We start from the raw sequence: 5,481 nt of genomic DNA on the forward strand, positions 1-5,481 counted from the left end.
CCAGACTGTGAACTAGAGGGCTCAATTGCCATTCAGGGCACATGCCTGGGTTTCAGGGCCAGATCCCCTGTAGGAAGTCTTGAGAGGCAACCACACATGGATTTCTCTCTCCCTCTCTTTCTCACTCTCTTCCCCTCCCTTTAAAAATAAATAAATAAAATAAAAAAGATTCAGACATTAACCTGCTTATGTTAGTCATTTTCTAGTGTTTCATTCCCACAGTCCACCAACCCCTAATTAATGTCTGCAAGAGGCCAAGAATGTGACCTTATCTATAGGGCTTTTGCAAATGTAAATAAATTAAGCTAAGTTCGTACTAGTGTAGGGTGGGCCTTAATTAATGCATGTGATATCCTAAAGAAGATGGACATTTGGACCCAGAGACACACAGGTAGGATGAGAACAATGAGATGATAGAGGCAGAGACTGGAGTAAGGTGTCTATAAGCCAAGGGATGCTAAGGACTGAGGGCTCCACCCAACAGTAAGAGAAATGCATGGGCCAGATTCTCCCCCAGATCCTCACAGAGAAGATATTCCTGTTGACCCCTTGATTTCAGAGGTTAAGGTTCCAACTGTGACAGACTAAATACTGTTGGCGCAAGCCAGAAAACATTAAAATACCTGAGTGGAAGACTCATGGGCAGGGACAACAGGGTGGGGATAGACTTCAGGGTGGGTGGGAGGAGCAGGGGAGGGCAACTGGGAAAACACTGGCACGTCTGCATTTGAACAATGATAAAAAATTAAAAATAAAATAAAATAAAAATGAAATATATCATTTCTGAGGTATAAATGTTCCATGAAAGTATTTCAAACAAAGTTAGAATAATGGGAATGCCATCTGGGAGAAAACTGTAACATCTTTGGCTTCCACTGGGAACATAATATTCAGATGAAGACATAAAGTTCGTGAAAAACCAGCAACATTGATAAATTTCATGCTAATCATCATAGTGTACGAGTGATATGATCTCAAAGACATTCCCCATTCCCATACCTTGTTTATTCCTCTTTATGTCATCCACATTGCACACCTGTGGATGCAGAGCGTTTCAGATGGACTCTCCACTCCCTGTGCTGCTGTCAGACTCACTGTGTGTCAGAGAAGCAGCTGTTGAGGTGAGTGGGGCTTTAACTACATGCACAAAAGTCACCATTTTCCCAAGGTCATCCAAAGAAATCTGACCACTTGTTTTTATTGGCTTCGATCAACTATCTTCCTACTAGACTTACTTATTCTCCTGATAAATTCACTTGGTGATTTCCCCACAACATTGTAATGATTTCTATTTTTTCGGTGTGTTGACAAGAGGCAGTTTATTTTTGAGAAATTATTCCTATCATTAAATGATGACTCTCTTGATGTGTAAATTGACTGTGTTAAAACATAAGGACACACACCTGGCAGTATTGAAGTGATTTGAAGAACAGTGTGGCTCCGAAGTGTGTGTGGATGCATCATACTCTGACCTCTGACATTTCCATAACCCCCACAGGGTGGTAACTGCTGGGACACTACTTCCTTCTGCACCTGTTTCTGTGGCTGTGATTGTGGATGACATTATTTTTTGGTGAATCGACATTTCTTTTCTCTGACCACAGTGAGAACAGTACACTTTGCAGAAAATTAACAAGGTTGGCCATGTGACTGGTTTGGTTTATATGTTTGTGAAAGTAACAGTTTATGAGTTCAGAGCACAGGCATTAAGTAGCACATTTCTGCTAGTTCTGTCCAGAGTGGCTAATCCCAGCTCTGAGGGGTCACATGTCAGGTAGCCCACTGGTCAGAGAATAAAAGATATAAAAAGGATCTGAACCGAATCTGTGGACTGGAGCTGAGCCCACACATGCTCACCCTGTATCAACTGAAAGCCAACCTGGCCACACATGGGTAACTGAAAAATCGAGTAATGTTGCAAATTAATGCTCATTTGCAAATGCCAATACAACTGGATCATTTGTAACACAACCTCAGCTATTAGATATTACTCAATACACATATCACATTAAATTAATTTTGAAGAGTCACATATTTTCTCCATATGAACATAATAAAGAAATACAGAGAAGATAAAGATATATTTAAACAAATGAATGTACAGGAATTATTCATTCATTTTGCACATGATAAATATAAGATCTCTCCCATTTGTAATGGAATTACAGTAAAACTACCACTCAGTGATGTCAAATTAATAAATTTCTTTCCACATTCTGTTAATGACTAATGTTTAATTCACACACGCATGTTATCTTTTTAGTTTTTATTCTCATTTTTAACATTGTATTTTTTCTATCAGTGTAGGTTTCTAACCATAGGAATCCAGAGTGCCAAAAGGTAAAGACAAAAAGTTTAATAAAACAAAGTACCTCCAAAAATAACTAAAATCCAGTAGAGGAAAAAAAGAACAGACATCTGAGAGATATCAAAGGACACTAATTATTGCCCAATAAAACTACTAGTCTCTACCAAAAAATGACTACAATCATTGATAATGATGCACTAAATACATTAGAAAATATTGGTGTTGGTTCTGTTGTCCCAGCAAGTGGAGTACAGTCACATGGCTCTTGTTACAGGAACTTTGGTGTTGTTGCATAGTAACAGTGAGTGCCAAGCAGAAATTCAGTTCTCGCTGCTCCAAATCTATACATACTGTCCTTTCTGAGATAATAGCACCAGATCCTCCAACCTCCTCTCCAGTCAGCTCACTTGAGGTTTTGTCAGAAAAGGGCACTGGGAGCAAGGACTGGTCTTCCTTGTCTCATGCTGTTTTCTCTCCTTTGGCTACAGTGCTGTGGCTGACATCTGCATGCATGCAGGAAGTTCTTGTGGTATTCACCCTCAGGCAAGTTTCTGGGACTAGTCACAGCCACAGCTCCCCTTCTCCAACCTGGGCCTACTGACACTTGGTCAGAGAGATTCTCTTACTTGCCAGTCACACTGTGAGATCCATCCTCACTCTCATCAACCTTCAGACTGAGACCTGCTCTCTCCTAGAGCCCTCCAGTGAATGTGTCTGCCATAGAGCTTTCTTTAGAGACATGAGTCTGAAACCCATTACTGAGGAGATAGACTGGGGTCATATACAATTCTTCCTTTTGGTAATCTTCTTTGATTAACCCTTTGGTACATTTTGTAATTTTCTTCTACCCTTCTGCAGACTACCCCCTAAAATACTTAAATATTCTTTAAATCACCCCTGGTTTCTCTCTTCTCACTCCACTGCCTTACACGCCTTGATATCCTGATATGTTCAGTCCTCAGTTTCAACATTCAAAGGCTCGGGAAATTTATGTTGAAGATGTGTCTACAATTATTCATGTTATTTTAGACTTAGAAGCAACAGTGCTTAATATTGCAATTCATACTTTAAACTTGATATATTTTAATTAATAACAAGATTCTAAAATGCTTAATGTGCACATGGATATATATTTTTAAAGGTCAACATAAACATAGATATTAAAACAATTCTATAATACCAAGGAAGAAGCACCACATAAAGCATGAACTTCAAGGGACTATGATATGTAGCAGAGACTCACTCTCAGTATCAAAGGTCCCATCTGCTGAGTGATGCTGATAATGGGAATGCTCTGCATGAAGGGGACTATGGGAAATGTCAGCACTTCCCTTTAATTTTTGTGCTGAAACTAAAACTGGTCTCAAAATAAGTCTTATAACTTAGTTTTACAGAAATGATGGCAGCATTCTTGAAGAAACTAGAAATGTGTTTTTTAGGGATGGTAAGAGTAACATTATACCAGATTTAGGTTGGCTAATGTGATTGGTGCTTACAAATATATGGTTTGTTTTCTAGACAGGATTNGAATTGAAGTTGTCTGTCTCATAATTCCAAAATATGCAATTCTTGTCCAACATGGAAGTGTTTGCAAATCTGAAATGCAGAGATAAAAAATCATTAATCTGATGATACATAACTTAATATTTAAGTAAACAAATATTTACAGCAATATTTATATAGTAAATCTGTATATTTCTTGATATTTTTCTCTAAAAACACTTAAATATTTCTTCACATATTGTTCACCCATTGCCTTTTGTTTCTAAAATCAACTCCTGATTTCCAAGAATGAGGGAAGAATATATACAAGTTCTAAAGAAACTTACACTTCAGAAGAGAGAGTTGTACCGGTTGTCCACACTGAAGACTTAGTATTATTTCTCTGGGACAGTCCAGTCCATGCATGTATTTTCAAAATGCTCAAAAAATTCTATGAGGAAACAAATTTTAAGAGAAATTAAGTAAAATTGATTTGTATTTGTGAAAACAATTAAAGTTGGCTCACAGTTAGAGGGGGAGGTGACCGCTAAGCAAACTGCACACCCCACCAACATCTGGTGACATTAGTGAATAAGCAATCAACCCCATCCTGCACTCCAGGAATTCTTGGTCACCCCACCCAGCTGGCCCAGCATATCCAATACCCAAAGATCACACGACTGTGTGTGGATATATAAAGGACTCTGAATCAACGTGGAACACCTCAACAGTCACCTGAGTTGAGGCAACAGCTGCAGCAGAACCAACAATATTCTGAACAACTGGTCAAAGAAACAAGTCCATGAAACAGTTCATATCTCTTCCTACCACCCTCAGTGAACAGCATGAAAGGAAAATACAGGTTATTTCTTAGTGGCTGAATTCACAACATCACTGACCAACTCCCCAAAGGCCAGCAGCTGAGAAAGACAAATAGTGTTTTGCATGAGTGGGGAGCCTCTACCAGAGCATCTGGTGGAATTCCTGAGGAGAGCTCAAAGAAAGGAATCTTGTGTTCTGGAAAAGCTAAACTCACCCTCAAGGTCAGGTGCAGGATGAGGGAATTACAGAAGGTGACCTCCACCTCATTCATGAAACAGTCTTCTCTTACACAACTGGTAGCTGATATTATGGATATTAATAAACTTTTCAGAAGTCTGGGAATGATAATTCATGAGCAAGGATGTGTGATGGCATGGAAACCAAAGTTGAAAATGCAGGGTGCATGTGCAACCAGCAACCATCATCCATCATGGTGGCAGAATATCAGAAAGAGAACCCTGCATGTTTGTGAGATGCACAAATCTTTTAACAAAACTACATCTCTACAACTGCAGTACCATGGAAAATTAAACAAGAGCCTAAACCTTTATATTTATTTTATTTATTTATTGAAGATTCAATGTATTTATTTTTAGAGAGAGGGGAAGAGAGAGAGAAAGACAGGGAAGCATGGATTGGTTGCCTCCCCTCTGCTGGATCCCCAGACCAATTGTGCAACAACACAGCCACCTGCCCTGACTGGGAATCGAACCAGTGACATTTTCCTTTACAGAACAATGTCCAACCCACTGAGCCACACCAGTCAGGGAAACCTCTGTATTTTAAATGACTGGATTAGAATGCTTTTGCCTCTGGCTTTTATTTGTATATTGAGAATTTGAATGCAAGTTTTGTTAATATTAAACAAT

The 5,481-nt window shown here is 39.0% G+C and overlaps 1 pseudogene; it reads left to right on the forward strand.

Moving 5' to 3' along the window:
• Positions 1-4,378: 4,378 nt before the first annotated feature.
• On the forward strand, positions 4,379-5,076 carry LOC118999713 (syntaxin-7-like; annotated as a pseudogene).
• The last annotated feature ends 405 nt before the right edge of the window (positions 5,077-5,481 follow it).

Source organism: Sturnira hondurensis, unplaced genomic scaffold (genome assembly GCF_014824575.4).
Source record: "Sturnira hondurensis isolate 20B ecotype Veracruz unplaced genomic scaffold, ASM1482457v3 Scaffold0015156, whole genome shotgun sequence".
NCBI classification, from domain to species: Eukaryota; Metazoa; Chordata; class Mammalia; order Chiroptera; family Phyllostomidae; genus Sturnira; species Sturnira hondurensis.